The 23,104-nt window shown below is 38.4% G+C and overlaps 1 long non-coding RNA gene across 2 annotated transcripts in view; it reads left to right on the top strand.

Moving 5' to 3' along the window:
* Window positions 1–410: 410 nt before the first annotated feature.
* Window positions 411–23,104, top strand: part of LOC134484552 (uncharacterized) — a 41,558-nt gene continuing 18,864 nt past the window's right edge. The window contains exon 1 of one of the 2 annotated variants that reach the window (XR_010061996.1): window positions 411–590. This is a non-coding gene — a long non-coding RNA (uncharacterized LOC134484552). Of the gene's footprint in view, window positions 591–2,277; window positions 2,826–23,104 lie in introns of those variants that run through there. The other variant, XR_010061997.1, reaches the window with a different exon arrangement.

Raw genomic sequence — 23,104 nt, forward strand, 5'->3', positions numbered from 1 at the left:
TTGTAATACAATATTCAATAAATTAAAGGTCTATAGGGAAAATACTGCCCGTTGCGAAACAGAGAAAACCTAGAAAATTGTACTGTATGTCACAGGAATAATCCTGGGAGTATAAATATTATCTAGAAGAATCATCTCCACTCCATCTTCCTAAATCTTTTCTACCCGTGACATGCCCCTACTTTATAGAGAGATGGAGTACGTAAATGTTTCCACTGTGACACAAGAGACTCTCCTGGAAAAGGCACTCTTGAAACTGGTCAATGTAAGGAAAGCTGTTCAGCATGTAGGCCATGGGCGTTCTAAGAGACATTATCATTAGGCCCTCTCTGAAAAGTCTCTTGTAACCTAGAGAGCCCTAGCTACTTTTGTGAGGTCACAAGTGTTGTCCTGTTAGCATCTGCCTCTCAGATATTTCTTCAGTACCCCTAGAGCTTACTAATTGGCCTTTAATTCAGAATAAACAGACATTTTTGAAGGGAGAACAAAGAGGATGAAGAAATCAGAGATGTTCAAAGAAAGCTTCCCTTCTGTTTTGGTATCAAAAAGGAAGAATTACCTGGTCCATTTGAGAGCTCAGTGAGTCCGGGGTAGGTGTTTAATGGGTTCCCTGAAGAGACACCCTTCATCTCAGCTTTCCACATATGGGAATGAGGACATGGGAGCCTCTCAAAATCATCTGGACTTACCTGTTCTTATGGTTCCTGGAAGTCAGAGAGTTTATATCATTCATTTCTTTATTCCAAAAGCCAAGGGATGGAAAGGGCACAGTTGTTTTCCTGAGAGTGCATGGCCTTTATTCTTTTTGACAAGAAGAAAAGGGACTTAAAGAACACGGGAAGGACAAGTTTTATAACCCTAGCTCTGTGTAAACTCCTCCATGCTTTAGATTCCTATAGTGCAGTTTGTGCCTGACCCTGATATCTGGGATAGAGAAGAGCTTCTATTTTAAACATCATCATCTCAGTCCTTCAACTATTATTTCTATGACTGTCATTACCTGATAGTGACGCATTAGATTTCTGAGTCAATAGCTGTAACTAGCTGGTAGTTTTCTTTTCTTTTATTTCTTATATCTTTTATTTTTTACAAATTTTATTTCTTTTTTTAAAATGTATATTTATATATTTATATTTAAAATACTGTTTCCTTTTAGAATTTCCTCCCGTACGATCCCTAACAGGTCCCTCTCCACTTCTTCTATAAACCATCCCATTACTGTCCCTTCACATTCCCTTTAAATGCAAGTCAAACCAAGGGAGGACCAAGGGCTTAACCTTCCTTTGGTGCCCAACAAGGCCATCCTCTACTACAAATGCAGTTGGAGCCTTAGGTCTTTCCATTTTCCACCTTTGAATATTGGTCTCGTACCAGAAAGATCTGGTTCATTGGCATTTTTGTTCTTAAGGGTTGAAAGCCTTTTCAGCTCTTATTATCCTTTCTCAGAATCTACAACTGGAACTCCATTTCCAGTTTACTGGTTTGCCATTGACATTCACATTTGTATTTGACATGCTCTAGCTTTGTATCTCAGGAAATATCTATATCTGTTTCCTGGCAGAATGCATTTCTTAGCTTCATCAATGTTATCCAGTTTTGGTGGTTGAATATATATATATATATATATATATATATATATATATATATATATATATACTTTAGGTGCTTCCTACACCTATTAGGTTAGGTGGAATGATTACATGGATTCTGCACAACTAGGTCAAGAATGTAGAGTTTGCAAATGAGTATATCAAAGAGACTCCCTCCTGTACTTATGAAGGTGTTGAGTTGAGGTTTCACTGTTCCTCAATTCTTTCTTCCCCCTGCCCATGCTCCTGTTTCTTATATATGACATTAAGGAAGAATCATGGCAACACATCTAAAACCTTCAAGTCTGGCCATGGGAACACAGGAAGTAGATAATGTAGTACAGATATCAAATGTGAATAGAGAAAAGAATTGTATACTCCATGTGGTCCTTTGCTTTATTGATGTTGGTAATTTTTGAATAACATAAGGATTTGGGAATTTATAATTGAAGTAGGTACACCATATTTACACTGTTATTCTCAGTCTATAGATGGGCCCACTTTGTTTCCAAAATCATAGCAGAGAATGGAATTTGAAAACAGAATTTTTGAGTACATATTCAGGAATATTTATAATGTCCCCTATGAAGGAATGTACAATAGGAAAGTGAAATACAATATTCATTCAATGAAAGGTGTGTAGGTAAAGTACTGGCCTTTATAAAATTAAGAAAACCTAGAAAATTGAACTGTATGTCACAGGAATTGACCTGGGAATAAAAATATTATCCAGAAGAATCTCCTCCACTCCAAGTTCCTAAATAATTTCTATCCATGCCATGCCCCTGACTCATTTTCTCCATTCAGAAGTCACTAGCTTTAGAGAGATGGAGAACGAAAGTTTCCACTGTGTCACAGGAGACATACCTAAATTGGCACCCTCAAACCTGGTTAATGTAAGGAAAGCTGTTTAGAGTCAGGCCATGGCAGTTCTCAGTGACAATATCATTAGGCTCTCCCTGAAAAATCTCTTGTATCCTTGAGAGCACTAGCTTCTTCTGTGATGTAATAAGTGTTGTCCTGACTGCAAATGCCTCTCAGATATTACTTCAGTACCTATAGGTTTTACTAATTGGCCTCAAATTCAGGGGAAACAGTCATTAGGGAGGGAGAACAAAGACGATGAAGAAATCAGAGATGGGGAGAACGAAGCTGGTCTTCTGTCTTGGTATAAAAGAAGGAAGAAATACATCATCCCTGAGAAATCTCACTGAAGCCTTGGTAGGAGTGGAATATGTAAGTTGAAGAGATAGAATTGATCTGATCCTTCCACACATGGGATCAGGAGCTGGGAGCCTCTCAGAAGAATCTGGACTTCCCTGCTTCTAATGGTTCCTGGAAGTCAGAGAGTTTATATCATTAATTTCTTTCTCCCAAAAGCCAGGTGTTTGGAAGGACACTGTTCTTTTCCTTAGAGCTCATGGATTTTTGTTCTTATTGCCCAGAAGAAAATGGTCCTAAGGAAGAAGTGAAAAATAAGTATACTTTCCTCAGCTCAGAGTAAACTCCTCAATTATTTGGATACTTATAGAGCAGTAAGTGTCTGATACTGGTATTTGGGAGAGAGAAGTGCTCCAAATTTAATCTTCATCATCTCAATCTTTCCACTAGTATTATTCTGACTATAAATCCCTGACAGGAACCCTTTGGATTACTGACTCAATAGGTCTGATTAGCTGCTAATTATCTTTTGTTTTTTTTTCCTTTTTTTTTTAGCAAATTTTATACCTTTTTTTTTTTTGGTTCTTTTTTTCGGAGCTGGGGACCGAACCCAGGGCCTTGCGCTTCCTAGGTAAGCGCTCTACCACTGAGCTAAATCCCCAGCCCCGTATATACCTTTTTTAATTGGATATTTCTATATTTACATTTCAAATGTTATTTCCTTTCCCAGTTTCCTGTCCTTAATATTCCTAGCTGGTCCCCTTATCCTTATCTATAACCTTTACTGTGCTTTGACATTCCCTTTAACTAGGGAGAACCAAGGGCTTCTCCTTCCATTGATGATCAACATCGCCATACTATGCCACATATGCAGTTGGAGCCACAGGTCTGTACATAAACAGTCATGGAATATTGGTTTAATACCAGAAAGCCCTGGTTAATTGAACTTGTTGTTCTTATGGGGGTTGAAAGCCCATTCAGCTCTTGTAATCCTTTCTCAACATCTACAAACAAGGGGTCTGTATTCAGTTCTCTGGTTTGCCACTAGCAATCACTTCTGTATTTGACATGCTCTAGCTGTGTCTCTCATGAAAGATCTAAAACCATTTATTGGCAGAATGCAATTTTATCTTCATCAATCTTACCTAGTTTTTGTGCCTGATATATATATATATATATATATATATATATATATATATATATATATATATATGTATGTATGTATATGTATATATATACACATATATATATACATACATACATATATATATAAGTGAATACATACATACATATATATATAAGTGAATACATACACACATATATACATATATATACATATATACATATATACATATATATACATTTATATACATACATACACACATATATATATATATATATATATATATATATATATATATATATATATATATACAATTTTGGTGGATCCTACAACTAGGAATTTTGGTTTAATATTTGGATGGATTCTGCATAACAAGGTGAAGACTATAGGATCCACAAGTGACAATTGCAAATAGACTCCCTCCTGTTTTTTATAACCTATTGAATTTGAGGTTTCATTGGACCACAAGCCATTCCTATCACTGCCCATCACTCAGAAACTGATGTGTGGCCTGAAGAAAGAATCATGGTAAAACATCCAAAACCCTCAAGCCTATCCCTGGGAACACAAGAAGGTAGATATTAGAGGACTGATATCTAATAGAACTTCAGAACCACATTCTATACTCCATGTTGTCCTTTGCTTTACTGATGTCTTGTAATTAATGGATAAAATATGGATTTGGGAGTTGATCATTAGAAGTAGGTACACAATATTTCCACTCTTATATTCACTCTATAGCTGAGCCAAGTTTGATACCAAATTCATTGCAAAAAATGGAATTAAAAAAATGAAATTTTGAGTACACATGCAGGAACATATATAATGTCCCCTGTAAATGAATTTACAATCAGAAAATATAAAACAATATTCACTCAATTAAAGTTCTGTAGGGAAAATACTGGCACCAGCGAAACAGGGAAAACCTAGGGGATTGAACTTTATGTCACAGGATTTGACCGGAGAATAAAATTAATCTCGAGAAGAATATCTTTCCTTCTGTGTTCCTAGATCTTTTCTACCCATGACAAGCCCCTGACTAACTTTCTTCATTCAGAGCATGTAATCACTAATAAAGCAGAGAGAAATCTCTAGCTGTACAGAGATGTAGCATGTAAATATTTCTACTGTGTCACAGGAGACACTACTGGAAAGTGCACAACCAAATCTGGTCAATGCAAGGAAGCTCTTGAGCAGGTAGGCTATGGCAGTTCCATCATCATTAGGCCCTCCTTGAAAATTCAATTGTGTCCTGGAGAGCCGTAGCTTCTTCTGTGATATCACAAGTTTTGTTTTGACAGCAACTACCTCCTTCCATATGTCTATGGTTTAGTAATTGGCATCTAATTCAGAGTAAAGAGCGATTTGGGAGAGAGAACAAATAGGAAGAAGGGATCAGAGATGGGGATGAGGAAGCTGGCCTCTTGTCTTGGTATAAAAGTAAAGAAGAAATAAGTGGTTTTTGGAAAACACCCTGAGCAGATGGCTTTAGTTCTTTTGTTCTTCTATGGGTTAACCGAGCTCTTGGAGAAGTTGGTGAACATCCTAAAGACCTTTTGGCAGATAGTAAAGTTTCTAGACACCCCTTTTTGTATTTCAATGATCCTAGGGATTGTATGACTAAAGGTAATTGTTTTCTAGGACGAGTGCTAGAGCAAGATAGATTTTTAGGTGCTTTAAAAGACATGGAATTTTTCTGATATACTTGGACTAATGGCACAAGGTCTAAATGATTTTTTTTTTTCGATGTGGACTTTCCCTCAGACCTTTGGTAATATAAAAAAAAAGGTTTTATATGTTTTAAGTCTAATTTGCACAATGACAAACCACTTTGAGCATGGAGAACACTTTCTGGAGCCATAGAGAGGGGTGAAGAAATTCTCTTAAACCCTAGGGTAGACGGTGAACATGCCTTTTTTGTAGAAGGAGGAGTTACTTGAGCATCTTGGGACAATATGGAATGTCCAGCAAGACCTTTCAAGGAATGGCATCTTTGCAAACTTCCTTCATATTTTTTGGAAATTCCATGGCCCTTTGGACAGATGGAGAAGGTTAGGACTCACCTGAGGAGAAGATGTAGCTTTTGCTGTCTCTTTGGCTGCAGAAGATGGCACAAGATCCCTTTTGGCAGAAGGGGGATGTTTGAAACTATCTTCTTTAGAGGAAATTTCTCAAGACTACATCAGAATGATCAAATCTTAACCTTTTTTTTTTTATAGAAACTGGATGCCTGTGGTCCACTTTGGTAGAGGGAGAATGTCGCCTCTTTATCCCCAGAGTGGACATGTTAAATAAATCTACTTAGGTATATGGGGATAGTTCTATAACATGCTGTTCAGATGCAGTAGATCCTAAGACATCCTTCTCAGATGAGGAAGGTCTTAATGTACCGTGTATACGTGTAGAATCCTTACTGTGATATCAGAATGGAGGGTATGTATTAGAGCTACCTATGAAAATGTGACCTCTCCCTGAGCATCATAGACATATTCTAGATATTGTTTTGTAACTGTGGAAGTTCCAAGAGAAATTTCTTCTGCTGGAGAAGTGGAAACCGACTTTCCTATAGAAGTGTCAGGTTCCCTAGCCTGCTTGAGAGGCAAAACAGGCTCTAAAGCCCCTTCAGAAGATGAGGTAAAATCCAGAGCTTTTGAGGTATTTGGAAGATGTTCTGGGTCTGCTTGTGGGTATAAAGAAGGAATGGCAATCTTTTCTGAATATTTGGAAGAGTGTGTAGCATCTTCTGTAGTTGGGGAAGATGGCTGATTTTGAGGAGATAAGGAAGTTCCTATAGCCTACTGTGGAATTTGTGGAGGTCGTATTCATTCTTTTACACTAATGGAATACAAGGAATCCCTTTCCTCAGTTGTCGAGGATGCTACAGACTCTGGTGTTCGCATTTCATGGTTCACATATGGTTGGGTCCATAACCTTCTCTACAGATGGAATCTGTCCTTGAATATCTTTTGTATATGTGTCACATCCACAAGACATTTCTAAAGATGTGGCTATGGGTAGACCTCCTTTTGTAGAAGTTTCTTGTCCCACAGTCTCTTTTTGAGATAGAGTAATACTCAGAGAATACTGCTCAGTTTTGGGAAGTTCTAGCATCTCTGATGTATATTTGGAAAATTTTGGCGCCTCTGCTTTCAGTACAGAACGACTTAGAGTCCCCTGAGGAGGTAGGGGATATTTTATCTTCTCTGCACATTGTATAAATATGGAGTCTGCATAGCTCATTGACAGTGTGTTTTGATAAACTTGGCTTTTTTGGGCCTAATGGGATGTCAGGAGGGTCCCTTCAGTGGTAGAGGATATTTGAATAATTCTCTATTATATAGGGACATTTGAAGTACTGGGGGATATGGTGAGGCTGCTAGAACATATTTTTTATGTGCAGAAGGCACAGGAGTTCCATCGGTGGATTCAGAAATTTCTACCACATCTTGCGTGGGTGTGGAACTCTCAAGAGCCCCTTCTGAAACTGTCAATGGTCCTTGATCTAATGGTGTACATGCAGAAAATTTTGTCTCTTCTTGGGCTGGTATGTGTGTTATGAGGTTCACTTGGGTATTTGTAACTGTATTTTGTACGCCTTGGATCATAAGTGATGATTTAAGCGCATTTTTAATAGTGGAGGACTTTGAATGTCCTCTTGGCTTAATAGGGTAGTTCTGCAATCCGCTTTGTCAGCAGAATCAGGTTTCAAACTCATTTTACCCGAAGCAGATTTCATAAGCACGTTGGTGGAGATAGGGCACATCTTTGACTGTCTTTGTGAATGGACAGAGCTCTCTGCCCTGCTTTGGCAGCTGGCAAAGGTATTAAAGTCTCTTCTGGAGAAGGGGCAGGACTTATTCCACTTGTGGAATATGAGAAATCACTGAGATTACCTTTAAGAGAAGAAGATTTCCAGCCCTTTTTTTTTTCTGATTGGGCCTGTTGTACCTCCCCTTAACCAGAGGCGTCTTCTCCAACAAAATTTGGAGGAGAACTGGAAAGACTGAGGACCTGTAAGATAGGGAGTGAACATTTGAAATCCTTTGGAAAGTCTGTGGGACAAGAGCTGAACACCCAGAAGAGTGTGCAATACTGAGACCTCAGCGAGGAGACCCTGCTACTTCTTCCCACATGTGCTCAGATCCCTAGCCCAAGAGGAAACTGCATAGTGCCACTGGACACATGAATATAGGAGCAGTCAATCTGCAGGAGCCCTGCAGTCCAAACTGCAGCTGAATCTGAACTTGTCCAAACAGTATTCTACACCCAAATGTCATGAGGGGTGGGGAAGTATTACACTGTCAGAGGGGCAGAAACCCATGAGAACTCTGCTCAAATTCCTGACTCAAGAAAAAAACACACAGCTCCAACTGGGCCTCCTGTGCATAGGAACGTAGGAGCAGTAGGGTCAAGACACTTCTGGTTGCAGCCCTTATGGAAAGCTGAAAGTCAGCCCAACAAGTGAGTTCAGGCCTGAGAGAAGAGGTGATTCCAACTTTTCTGCTTGAAGCGAGCTCACTGGTTGACTCAGGACATGCAAAGGCAGAACTCCTCTGGGATCAGGCATTTCCAGTTTCTAGCTGGCTCCTGAACCTTGCTGATTCCAGCACAAAGCTCCCTTCTCCTAGAAACTGTGGGAGAGAGAGCTGATCACCCAGGACTGTGGGCAATACTGAGCATACAATGCACACAGACTACCACTTCTGCCCACAATTGCCCACATCTCTGGCCCAAGACAAAATTGCATAGTGACTCTGGAATAGAGGAGGAGTAAATCTACTGGAGCACCATGTTCCAGACTGTGCCTGGATCGGAACTGATCTTGTCAAACAGCTCCCTGTACCCAAATCATGATGGTGGGGTAACTAGAGCCTCAGAGAAGCAGACACTCCTGGGAAATCAGAGGAGACTACTCTCTGCCCAGATTCCTGACTCAAGAGGAAAACACCTTGTACCATCTGTGCCCCCTCCCCCCACAGAGGGACCTAGGAGAAGTATGGGAAGTTCCTTCTTGTTCCCGCCCACAGGGACAGCTGAAAGTAAGTGGACAGGAGCAACTACGTGCCTGAGAGCAGAATACTCTGTTCCCTTAACTGGGTAAAAGAAAACAGGAAAACAGGTCTACAGCAGCCCTGACACACGAGCCTACAGGACGGTCAAGCCACTGTCAGAAAGAGCAAGACAAGCTAATTCCAGAGACCACCTGATGGCCACAAGAAAGCATAGGAACACAAACAACAGAAACCAAGACTACTTGGGCTCAACAGAACCCAATTCTCCCATCAAAACAAACACTGGATATCTAAACACACCAGAAAAGGAAGATCTAAATTTAATTTCACATTTATCATGACGATGGAGGATGTTAAGAATAATAACTCCCTTAAGAAAATGCAGGACAATAGAAAAAACTGAAGTAAACAAATATAATGCAAGAAAGAGGGAACACAAAACTACCTTAAAGAACTACTTGAAAAACAGCATAACGGGAGAAGGAAATAAACAAAACCACCCAGGAGTTAAAAATGGAAATAGAAACAATAAAGTAAGCACAAGGAAGATAACCCTGGAAATGGAAAACCTAGGACAGAGACCAGGAGTCATAGAAGTGAGAATCACCCACAGGATAAAAGACATAGAAGACATAATCTAAGGAGCAGAAGAATCACACAACTGTCAAACATAATGTAAAACAGAAAAGACCTAGCTCAAAACATAAAGGATATCCAGGACACAATGAGAAGATCAAACCTAGTCTTAACAGGTATAGAAGAAAGTGAAGACTGTCAACGTCAAGGGACAGTAATATCTTCAACAAAATTATAGAGTAAAACTTCCCTAATCTAAAGAAAGAGATGCCCATAAACATACACAAAGCCTACAGAACTCCAAATAGATTGGACCAGAAAAGGATATCCTCCCATCACATAATAGTCAAAACACCAAATGCACAAAACAAATAAAAATGTTAAAAACTGTAAGGAAAAAGGTCAAGTAATATATAAAGACAAAGCTATCATAATTAAATCAGAATTCTTTCCAGATACTATGAAAGTCAGAAGATCATAGACAGATGTCATACAGACACTAAGAGAATAAAAACACCATCCCAGGGTACTGTATCCATCAAAACTCTCAATTAACAAAGACGGAGAATCCAAGATATCCCATGACTAAACGAAATTTACACAATACCTTTCTACATATCTAGTCTTACAAAGGACACTAACTGGCAAGACCGAACTCAAGGATTCAAGTAAAACCATAGATAAAGCAAGAAATTAATCTTTTCACAACAACACATAGAGAAGAGAAGCACACAAACATAAACTAACCTCCAATTATGAAAATAACAGAATGTGACCATCACTATTCCTTAATATCTCCAACATCAATAGACTCATTCCTCACTAAAAATACACAGATTGACACACAATATGTAATGAGGACCCAGCATTTTGCACTACAGGAAACACACTTCAGAGACAAAGACAGACACTACCTCAGAGTAAAAGGCTGGAAAACAATTTTCCAAGCAAATGGTCTGAAGAATATATAAAATCGACTTTCAACCAAAAGTCATCAAAAAGCATAAGGAAGGACACTTCATATTCGTCAAGGGAAAAATCCACCAAGATTAACTCAAAATCATAAATGTCTATGCTCCAATTACGAGGGCTCCTACATACACATAAGAAACCTTACTAAAGATCAAAGCACATATTGCACCGCAAAAAAATAATAGTATAAGATTACAACACCCCATTCTCATCACTGGACAGATCACAGAATCAGAAATTAAACAGAGATATAGACAGACTAGCAGAAGGTATAAACCAAATGAACTTAACAGATATTTACAGAACATTCTATCCTAAAACAGAAAGATAAACCTTCTTCTCACAGCCTCCTGGCACTTTCTCCAACATTAATCATATAATCAGTCAAAAAGCAGGCCTCAAAGCATACAGAAAGATAGAAATAATCCAACGCATCCTATCAGACCACCATGGGCTAAGGCTGTTCTTCAATAAAAATTAGGAAAGAACGCCCACATATACATGGAAGTTGAACAATTTTTTTTTACTCAATGATAACTTGGTCAAGGAAGAAATAAAGGAAGAAATTAAAGACTTCTTAGAATTCAATGAAAATGAAGGTACAACACACCCAAACTCTTGGAACACAATGAAAGCTGTGCTAAGAGGAAAACTCATAGCTCTGAGTGCCTGCAGAAAGAAACAGGAGAGAGCATACATCAGCAGCTTGACAGCACACCTAAAAGCTCTAGAACAAAAAGAAGCAAATACATGCAGGAGTAGTAGAAGGCAGAAAATAATCAAACTCAGGGCTGTAATCAACCAAGTAGAAAAAAAGGGACCACACAAAGAATCAACAGAACCAATACCTGATTCTCTGAAAAAATCAACAGGAAATATTAACCCATAGCTAGACTAAGCAGAGGATACAGAGAGTGTGTCCAAATTAACAAAATCAAATATTAAAAAGGGAGACAGAACAGCAGAATCAGAGGAAATTAAAAAAAATTACTGTACTACAAAAGCCTAGGTTCAAAAAACTTGAAAATCTGGAAAAAAAAGACAATTTTCCAGACAAATACAAGATACCAAACCTAAATCAGGAAAAGATAAACCATTTAAACAACCCATAACTCCCAAAGGAATACAAGCAATCATCAAAACTCTCCCACCCAAAAAGAGTCCAGGATCAGATGGGTTTAGTGCAGAAATCCATCCAAAATTCATTGAAAAATTCATAACAATACTGTCCAAACTATTCCATAAAATTAAAACAGATGGAGTACTACCAAATTGCTTTCATGAAGTCACAATTACTCTTATAACAAAAACAAAGAAAGACTCAACAAAGAAAGATAACTCAGACCAATTTCTCTTATCAATATCAACACAAAAATACTCAATGAAATTATTGCAAACATATTCATACAACACTTTAAACAATCATCTACTATGTTTAAGTAGGATTCATCCCAGGCTTGCAGGGATACTTTAATATACAGAAAACAAACAACATAATTCACTATATAAACTCCAAGATAAAAACCACATGATCCTTTCATTAGATGCTGAGAAAGATTTTGACAAAATTCAACATCACTTCATGAAAAAAGTCCTGGAAAGCACAGGAATTTAAGGCCCACACCTAAACATATACAGCAAATCCGTAACTAACATTAAACTAAGTGGAGAGAAACTTAAAGCAATCACACTGAAATCAGGGACTGAACAAGGGTGCCCACTCTCTCACAACTTATTCAATATAGTTCTAGACATCTTAGTCAGAGCAAGCAGACACTGAAGGAGGTCAAAGGGATATAGATTGGAAAAGAAGAAGTTAAAATAGTACTGTTTGTAGTTGATATGATTGTATACTTAGTGACCTCAAACATTCCACAAGAGAATTACTAAGCCTGATGAACAATTTCAGCAAAGTGGCTGAGTATAAAAATAACTCTGCACAAAGCTAAACAAGCAGAGAAAGAAAGTAGGGATATGACACCCTTCACAATAGCACCAAATAATATAAAATGTCTTGGGGTGACATTATCCAAGTAAGTAAAAAATATGAGCATATGAGCAGAACCTCAAGTCTCTGAAGAAAGTGAAGGAGATTTCAGAAGATGGAAAGATCTCCCATGTTCATGGACTGGCAGGATTAATACAGTAAAAATGGCCATTATATCAAACGCAACCTACATATTCATTCCAATCCCCATCAAAATTCCAATCCAATTCGTCAAAGATTTAGACAGAACATTCATTAATTCATCTGGAATAAAAAAAAAACACAGAATAACTAAAACTGTCCTCAACAATAAAAGGACTTCCATGGGAATCACTATCCCTAAACTCAAGCAGTATTACAGGGCAACAGTGATAAAAATAAAAAAAACTGTATGGCGTTGTGACAGAGGCAGGCAAATAAACCAGTCGAATAGAATTGAAGACCCAGAAATGGACGCCTACAACCATGGTCACTTAATTTTTGAGAAAGAAGTCAAAACCATCCAATGGAAAAAAAGACAGCATTTTCAGCATGTGGTGCTGGTTCAACTGTGGGTCAGTATGTAAAAGAATGCAGATCGATCCATTCTTACTGCCCTGTAGAAAGCATAAGTACAACTGGATCAAGGACCTCCACTTCAAACCAGATACTCTCCAACAAATAGAAGACAAAGTGTGGAAACATCTCAAACACATGGGCACTGGAGAAAATTTTCTGAACAAAACACCAAAGGCTCATGTTCTAAGATGAAGAATCAACAAATGTGATCTTAAAAAAACTGAAAAAATTCTGTAAGGTACAGGACACTGTTGTTAGGACAAAATGGAAACCAATAGATTGGAAAAAAGATCTTTACCAATCCTACAACTGATAGACAGCTTATATCCAAAATATACAAAGAACACATGAAGTGAGACTACAGGGAGACAAATAACCATTTGAAAAATGGGGTTCAAAGCAAAACAGAGAATTCACAGCTGAAGATTATCAATTGGCAGAGAAATACCTAAAGAAATATTCAACAACTATAGTCATAAGGGAAATGCAAATCAAAACAACCCTGATATTCCACCTCACACCAATGAGAATGTCTAAGATCAAAAACTCAGGTGAGAGCAAATGCTGGAGAGGATGTGGAGAAAGAGGAACACTCCTCCATTGTTGGTGGGATTGCAGACTGATATAACCATTCTGGAAATCAGTGTAGAGGTTCCTCAGAAAATTGGACATTGAGTTATCTGAAGACACAGCTACACCTATCTTGGGCATATACCCAAAAGATGCCCCAATATATAACAAAGACATGAGCACCACTATGTTCATAGTAGCCTTATTTATAATAGCCAGAAGCTGAAAGAACCCAGATGATCTTCCACAGAGGAATGAATACAGGAAATATGGCACATCTAACCAATGGAGTGTCATTAAGAGATACATTGAAATGCTAGCACTCTATACAACAGGGTTTTAGAGTCCCTTAGTGAGAGAATGGTCTTTTACAGCAAGGTCTTCATTATCAGACTTTGATTTAACCCATCTACCAATGAAGTGAAATTATCACAGACATAAAATAGTGCCTCTCCAGAAACAGCTTTTATCCACTAATACGCATCTACTTCTATTTCATAATTGTCATGTTTATATGGGTTTAGGATACAATATGTTCTGATTTATTAATGATATTTAAGTATTATTTGGGGTAATTTTGAAATTTTCAAAGGAACAAACCTATTATGATTGTATTCCATACTACTTGTAATTTGATCTTGAAGAATTTCATGAAAACTGAAGTATCAAAAATGTATATCTTCCCATTGAAAATTTGTAACATCAATCATGTGAAACTCCCGCTGAACCTCAGTGGATTGATTTCTCTGAAAGCATTTATAGACTCTCCTACTGCATTATTGCAACTCTACAGAAGCTTCACTCCCATAGTGGCAGTTCCAGATCAGATGTAAACAAACAATTTTCTTTGCCTTGGAAAAGATTTAAAATATTTTCATTAACTTTTTATATGAAACTAGTAAGTATTTTGAGAAAAGGGGTAGACAGGCCCCAGAAAGTATGTTTTTAAAATTCTTTTCTTAAAATTAGACTTTTTCATGCAATATATTTGAATTATGATTACTCTACCCTCTATTCCCCCCTTCTATTCCTCTCCTGTCATCTGTATCTACATCCTTCTGACTCTCAAAACAAACCATCATCTAAGGGATAAAAATAAAATTAAAGTTAATGAATAGGAGTAGAACAAAACAAGCATATAGAAAAGAGCCAAAACAAGGTTCAAGAATCAGATACAGACACGCTGACCCAGACTTCCATTCACACACTCTGGAATTCCATGGAAACATAAAACCAGGAAAAATATATACACAAAACATACAGAGCAAAAATTAATAGATAAATAAACATAAAACAAAATGAAAAAGACATTCTGAAGAAAAAGTCCTGACCCATTATGAGACAAGGATCCTCCAAAGATGATGTTCAGTTCCCTTAGTGCTTTATACGCAGTCTACCCTTAAAATTAGTTTGTGTACCCAGTGATATTCCCTTGGAGAAAACTAAGTTTTCATTTTCACATGATTATCCAATGGAGATAACTTCCAAATTAGAGATAAGGTGATATGCAGGCCTTGGGTACTTTCAAGGGCTTATTAATAGGTAAGGAGATCTGTGAGGTACTGTCCACTGAGCATGATACAATTGTGGCCCTCCAGAACTCAAAATACTTACATCTATCTGAAAAGACCCTATATAATATTGACACTGCCTATTCAAAGGAACTAAGTGAAGTGCTGGAGAATAGAGAATGATGTAGCCATGGGTGTCTTACTTCATGCAAGAAGATTTTAAGAGACTAAAATTTACTATGAGTTGGTGTCTCAAAGTAACACCAGAAATTACACTGTTAACGTCTCACTAACACAACTGCCTAAACAACAGCTGAGGAAGAGAGGGAATGGGGAAGAATGGAAGTTTAGTTCTCTTTCTGTTTAAATTCCTTCTTTCTCTTCTTCTTCTTCTTCTTCTTCTTCTTCTTCTTCTTCTTCTTCTTCTTCTTCTTCTTCTTCTTCTTCTTCTTCTTCTTCTCCTTCTTCTTCATCTTCGTCTCCTCCTCCTCCATCTCCTCCTCCTTGTCTTCCTCCTGTTCCTCCTCCTTCTTCTTCCTCTTCTGCTTCTTCCTACTCTTCTTCCTCCTCCTCAATCTCTTCTTCTTCCTGTTCTCCTTCCTCCTCCTCCTCCTCCTCTTCTTCTTCTTCTTCTTCTTCTTCTTCTTCTTCTTCTTCTTCTTCTTCTTCTTCTCCTTCTTCTTCTTCTTCTTCTTCTTCTTCTTCTTCTTCTTCTTCTTCTTCTTCTTCTTCTTCTTCTTCTTCTTCTTCTTCTTCTTCTTCTTCTTCTTCTTCTCCTCCTTCTCCTCTCCCTCTGGTTTGATGTGTAGGTCCTTGATTCACTTTGACTTAGGCTTTGTACATGGTTATAAAAATGAGATAATTTGCATTCTTCTTCATGCTGATTTCCAGTTGAACCAGAATTATTTTTGAAAAATGCTATGTTTCTGCCTTTGAATGGTTTTTAAATATCAAATATCAAATATCAAATATCAAATATTTCCAAATATCAAATGATAGGTGTGTGGGTTCATTTCTGTGTCTTCACTTCTATTCCACTGGTCTATCCATCTGTGTCTTTACCAATACCATGCAGTATTTATCACTATTGCTCTGTAATACTGCTTGAGTTCAGGGGTGATGATTCCCCCAGAAGTTCTTTTCTTGTGGAGGATAGTTTAATCTCTTCTAGTTTTTTCTTATTCTAAATAAATTTGGAAATTTCTCTTTTTATCTCTATTAAAGAAGTGAGTAGGAATTTTGATGGAGATTGCATTGAATGTGTAAAATTAAATTGAATGGCAAAATGGTCATCTTTACTATATTAATCCTGTCAATCCATGAGCATGTAAGCTCTTTCTATCTTCTGAGATAGTAATCAATTTCTTTCTTCAGATGCTTGATCTTTTGTCATACAGATCATTCACTTGCTTGAATAAACTTAAACCAAGATATTTTATATTATTTGGGACTATTGTGAAGTGTGTGATTTCAATATTTTCTTTCTCAGCCTGTTTATCCATTGAGGAGAGGAAGGCTACTGGTAAGTTTGAGTTAATTTTATACCCTGACACTTTGATGAAGTTATTTATCAGGTTAAGAAGTTCTCTGGTGGTACTTTTGGGTCACTTAAGTATATACTATCATATCATCTGCAAATGGTGATATTTTGATATCTTCCCTTCCAATTTGTGTCAGTTTGACCCCCTTGTGGTCTGGTTTCTCTGACTATAACATGGAGTCCTGTTTTGAATGAGTAGGGAGAGAGTGGGCAGCCTTGTCTAGTCCCTGATTTTAGTGGGATTGCTTCAAGTTTCTTTCCATTTAGTTTGATGTTAGCTACAGGTTTCCTGTATATTTCTTACACTCTATTTTGATATGAGCCTTCAGTTCGTGATTTTGCCAGGACTTTTATTCGCATGGGTTGTTGAATTTTGTCAAATGCTTTCTCACCATCTAATGAAATGACCTTGTGCTCCTTATCTTTGAGTTTGTTTACATGATGGATTACATTTATGAATTTTCCTATATTAAACCATCCTTCCATCCCTTGGTTCAAGTCTACTTGATCATGATGGATGATTTTTTTGATGTGTTGTAATATTCGGATTGCAAGAATTTTATTGAGAATTTTTTCATCAATATCCCTAAGGGAAATTGGTCTGAAGTCCTCTTTCTGTGCTGAGTCTTTGTGTGGGCTAGGTATAAGAGTAATTGTGGATTCATATAAGGAATGTGGTTGTGCTCCATCTGTTTCAATTTTGTGGAAGAGTTTGGACAGTATTAGTATGAGGTTATCTTCCATTCTCATTTCCCTGCTTTCCCTATACCTAATTCCTGCAAAGGCCACTCCCTTCCCAACCTCCCCTCTCATTCAGTTTCCTCTCTCCCTCCATCTTCCTCAATATCAATTCTGCTAACTGCATTTTAAAGTCAATATTTAGGAAAAAACACTGAGAAAGTATAGGAAGTATCCCATAAGCAATTGTGGTTGATGTTTTGTCAAGATATGAACATATTTAATTTAATAGTTGTCAAAATTCCTACATATACTTTTAGAAGAGACACTGTCTTCACTACCTTCAACATGAAGGAAAAGCATTTATATATTCTTTTAAGTTATACAAGGGCATCTGTTAAATGAGTAACACACATCACACAACTTTATTACTTTGAAAGCTCTCTTTATTGCATATATTTACACAATGAAAAGTACAAAGGCTTAAACTCATGTGAGTGTACTTTGTTTCAAAGTTAAAGTTTAGATATACAGGTTGATGACAACAGCCATCTCAGACACAGAGGGGTTAAATACATAAGGGCATCATCTATTACCTTACCTTTCTTCTTTCCTTTATTCCTGATGAAGTCTCATCTCATTTGCAGCCCCTGCTGTGAGAGATGGATCAGAAAATGCCTGAAAGTCCACAAACCAGAATCCATCTATAGGAAAGAAAAAAGACAACATCTACAAATAGTACATGCACTCAAAACTTGTTTGTAGATCTTAACACTTGAAATAAAATGCAAAAAGAAACCCATTTTCTAGGATATTACAATATACAGGAAATGGTACCTGTAGGAAGCATTCTCAGGGGATTTTAAACTTCTGCACCTAAGAAGGAAACTGCCTCCATGAAGGTGAAGATTTTTTTCTTTGGCAAGAAAGTCAGTCTGTCTCTTGACAGTTGTGCAGTCTGTTCATCACTAGAGCAACGGTGATGCTTTATGAATGTGAACAGATAAACACATACCAGTTTTCACTTCTTCAAATAATTTCAAGAAGAACCTGAAAGAGAATATATAATGTTCCACAGATGAAATATGGGAATTTAAATTAGCCAGCATAAATATGTTGTTAAAATTTCTGCCTTTATTAATTTTGACTATTTCTGCTATGAATAATAAGATGGTTGTGTAATGTCTACCAATCCCCAAAGCCTGAAACATTGTGGAAAACTGTCTTATTTCTCCCCAACTTGGTTTTTGATCACCATACTTTTCATTGCCCATCTAAATTCTCTGTTTCTCATGTAGATCTGAGGACTATGTGAGGATGTCACTCTCATGTAGAAGACCAAGGAACTTTCTGTACTTGCATGTATTTACTCATGGGAGCATGCAAATAAATCTTTCAGTTCCAAGAACAAAATCGTGGCTGTCCATGACCCACATGAAACAAAATCTTTCTTTCTGCCATCAATGAACTTTAGCACACTGGTAACAACACAGATAACAATATAATGGAATAGTCCTGTAATAATAATATTAGTGATGATGATGATGATGATGAGGATGATGATGATGATGATGATGATGATGATAATGATGATGGAAAAATCCCCTCGAGGGATCACGTTATAAGGAAAATAAATAATGAGATGTGTTTTTTTTAAGTGATATTGTATCCAGAAAAGCAATTTTCAATAGGACAGACTCCTCTCACATGAAAATCACTCAAACTGTCATGGCTTCACAGAGAGAGTTGAGAACCAGAGTGGTCTTTTAGGACAAGAGAAAGATTCGCCAACATTCTATAAAGAAAAGCAATCCAGACATTCTGTGTGAGGATAGTTAGCTTATGCATGGCTAACACACACAACATATACACAAACACACAAACACACACACAGACACATATGCATGTACACACACACAGATACACAGAGACACACAGAAAGAGACATAGACAGTTAGACAAACAGACATTCACACAGAGAGACTGACAGTAACAGACAAACACACAGACACAGACACACATACACAGACACAAACACACAGACACACACACGTATACACACAAATATACAGAAGCACAGACACAGAGATGATAACCAATATACAGATACACACACAGACACAGACAGACACACACACACACACACAAACACACTTATGTACACACACACACATACACACACACACACACACACTCACACACACACACACTCATCTCTTGTCTCCTACCTAGAGTGTCCAGGTGCATAAAACGTGTGAAAGGATGAAGTGGACCCAGGAAACAGTTAGTCAGCAGAATATTGGTCTGCGTGCAAGTGAATTTTGGTGTCTTCCAAGGATTTCAGTGTCACAGCTCTGTTAGAAGGTATTCAGGGACACGCTATGGTTGTGTGCATATAATTTACTCAGGGTCAAAAGGGCTAAACGAACCTTGGAGAGCAGGAAGGGGTTGTTGTGTGCACTTACATCAGTTGCAGGCTTAAGGTACCAGGAAGTCCTCTATTGCTATATCTTTATAATCTCTGACCCAGCATCGGTCTGTTGTTCAGTGATCTCCATTTTACCTACTCAGAAATCGACTCCACTGAATGTGCCCCATACCCAACCCTGAGGTCCTACTTGCTCGATTTCAAAGGATTGCAGGTTCATGTTATGCATTCTCTGTCAGAATAAATCCTCAGGAACGTGGCCCTCTAGACATCATGAATTAACCAGTGCTTCCATCGAGTTTCTGCATTAACCCGTATGTCCTCTATTTCTGGCCGGTTCTCTCTACACCCCGCTATCCCTCCATCTTCCCCTCTGAACTTCTGCTCCTGTCCTCAGTCGCACTCACTCACTCACAGAATCTGTTCCAGTTTTTCCTTTCAGATAGGTCGATGCTTTTCTTCTCAAGGTGCCTTCTCCTTCCCTTTGTCCTCTCTGCATTTGTGGATTGTAGATGGAATATGATTTATCTCACAGCCGATACCATGCATAGGTAAACGCCTGCCATGTTTTTGTCTCTAGGTCTCATTTCCCTCTTGGGCTGATTTTTTTTTTTCTAGTTTCATCTATTTTCTCTTTGGCTTCAGGATATCATGCCTCGACCACTATGATGTCATTCCCCCACCCCTATGATGTCATGCCCCACCCCCATGATGTCATGCCTTGGCCCCTTGTTAGAATGGTTGTATATATTCACCAGGTAACATTCTGAATTCTACCCTGTCACCAGACTCCTCCAGGCACCCACCATGTACAGTTCTTCCTCCTATCCTCTCCCCTTCTACTCTTATTGAGTAGAGGACCCTTCTGGGTACACCCCGTCTCCTGGCACATAAAATCTCTGCAGGACTAGACTCATCGTCTCCCACTAGGTCCTGAAAACGCAGCCCGGGTAGGAGAACAGGATCCACAGACAGGCGACGGGTTTACTGAACTCATGTGAGAACCATTGTGCTCCTCTACCTCTCTCAGTCCTTCCCTCAGCTCTTTAGAGAGACTCACTGAGCACTGTCTGATATCAAGCCCTGTGCCTGTGCATCTGTATCAGTCGGCTGCTCGTTGGAGCCTTGCAGAGGACAATAATGCTACACTGCCGTCTGCAAACATAAGAAAGGAACATTAATAATGTCAGTGTTTGCCGTCTGCCCATAGGATAAGTCTCACATCCGGCCACTTTTCCTTTGGCCATTTCCTCATTTCCTCTTCCATCTCTCTCCGTGTGTCTCTTATAGAGGGGGCAATTTCTGGGTCAAAATTTTGGGGATGTGTTTGGTTCCTTATCCTTCCACCTTGGCTCCTCTGTGGCTACAGAAATTGACCATTTCGGTGTCCGTATCCCCACTGTTACGAGTCTCAGCTAAAGTCACCCTCATGGACGCCAGGGTATCCTCACCCATCCCAGATTGCTGGCAAATCATAGAGATAGTACCAACCCTGGACAGTCACTGATTTCAGTTTATTCTCTTGGCGCTCTGTCCCTCTTGCTCGTCTCTCCCAAGAAATGATTCTCAAACCCTATTTACCTTCCCATCCCCTCAGTCACCAAATCCTTTCCTTCCAACTGCCTCTTCTCATTACTTTGTTCCTCCTTCTGAGTGAAATTCAAACATTTTTCTTGGCCCATTCTTATTGTTTATCCTCTTTGGTTCCATAGAACTTAGTGTGTGAATTCTGTACTTAATGGCTAATACCCTCTTTTAAGTGAATATATACATGTTATTTTGGGTCTCAATTACTTCATTCAGGACAATACTTTCTCACTCCATCTTCTTGACCGCAGCTTCTCAATGTCCTTATTTTTCTTTCTTTTTTTTTCTTTTTTTCAGAGCTGGGGTCCTTATTTTTCATATGTGTATAGTATTTCATAGTGTAAATGAACTAAATTATCTGTAGCCACTGTTTGGTTGAGGGGCATCTGGCTTATTTCTATTTTCTGTTCATTATGAAGAGATCCACTAGGAATATGATGGAGCACATGTACTCTCTGCATGGCAGAGGTCTTTTCAGATATAAGACCAGGTGTAGTATAGCTGGGTCTTTAGGAAGAATATTCCCCATTTTCTCACAATCCACTGGACAGATATTGATAGCATTATACAGATTTGCTCTTCCCAAGCAAATGCAATTTGTATCCTGATATTTATTTGCTTCCTCAAAGGAGGTCTCCCCCCACCAACTAGCCCTCTATCATGGACACTGGTGATCACATATGAAACTTCTTCCCATTTTAACCGGTCAGTAAATGCTAGAGCCTATTACTGATAGCCGGAGGGGAAAGTTGGTACCGGAGGTATGACAGTGGGGTTAGGTAGAGAGGCAGAAGAGGGTAAGAGGGGAAGGGAGAGGACTGAAGAAAAAGAGGAGGAAGTAATGATGGAAACAATCCATGTGGCCTGAAGAATGCACATGTAGCAGGGGTTTTATGGTTGGAGTATAAGTTATGATAACGTTAGATCTACCCAATACACGTTTATAGATTATAATTATAATAACCAAGTTGTGTGTTTTCTTTATGGGTCATTGGGTTTGGAAATTCCAACAAGCTTTCCTCATCAGTATTTCTGAATCAAATTTTCTGTTAATAGAGATCACCCCTTGTAGGGGCTCTAACCATTGCTCCATAGTCCAGTAGATACAGCTGTTTCTTCCTCAGTCATGTCTCTTGTATTTTCTGTGGATATCTGTTTCTTCAGTGATCCATGCCCAGTGTTCCTTTTTCTCAAGGTTTTCAATGATCTCACCCAGAGGAGTTTCAGGTTTCTCAACTTGTTCCACTTAGTTAACCGCAGCTTCACAATGTCCTTATTGCTCATACCTGCATATTATTCCACTTTAAAAATTTTCTGATAACAGTGAACCGTCGTGAGTAGGCTAAAATTTCCCAAGAAAACATTAAACATTCAGTCTCTAAATCTAGATCTCCTCATCCCATTATGCTTGCTTTGCCTGAATGGCCATGGCATGAGCAGTTTTTTCTTAGGGACATCAAAGCCATTTCCTTCCCCAGTAATGGCTGCCATCCCTCTGTCACAGGTTTTTACCCTGGTTATTTTTGGTGATTGATGTGATTTAGAAATTGTAACACCATCTGCATGGTAGAAAGCCAGAGATGTTTCAGGTTGACCCTGCTTCCACAGCCAATGATGTCACATGTGCACAATGAGCAACCATGTGACACCCAAACAGCAAGATGATGTCATCTTTGACTCCACATGTGACTGCAAGATTGCCTCTTCTCCTGCATGCACCTTGGCAACCATGTCATCCTGACTGCAAGATAGGAACTTTGAATCTACACCCAAAATTAAGATGGCCTCTTTAACTCTCTTAATCCTACCCGT

Source organism: Rattus norvegicus, assembly GCF_036323735.1.
Source record: "Rattus norvegicus strain BN/NHsdMcwi chromosome Y unlocalized genomic scaffold, GRCr8 chrY_unlocalized_1, whole genome shotgun sequence".
NCBI classification, from domain to species: domain Eukaryota; kingdom Metazoa; phylum Chordata; class Mammalia; order Rodentia; family Muridae; genus Rattus; species Rattus norvegicus.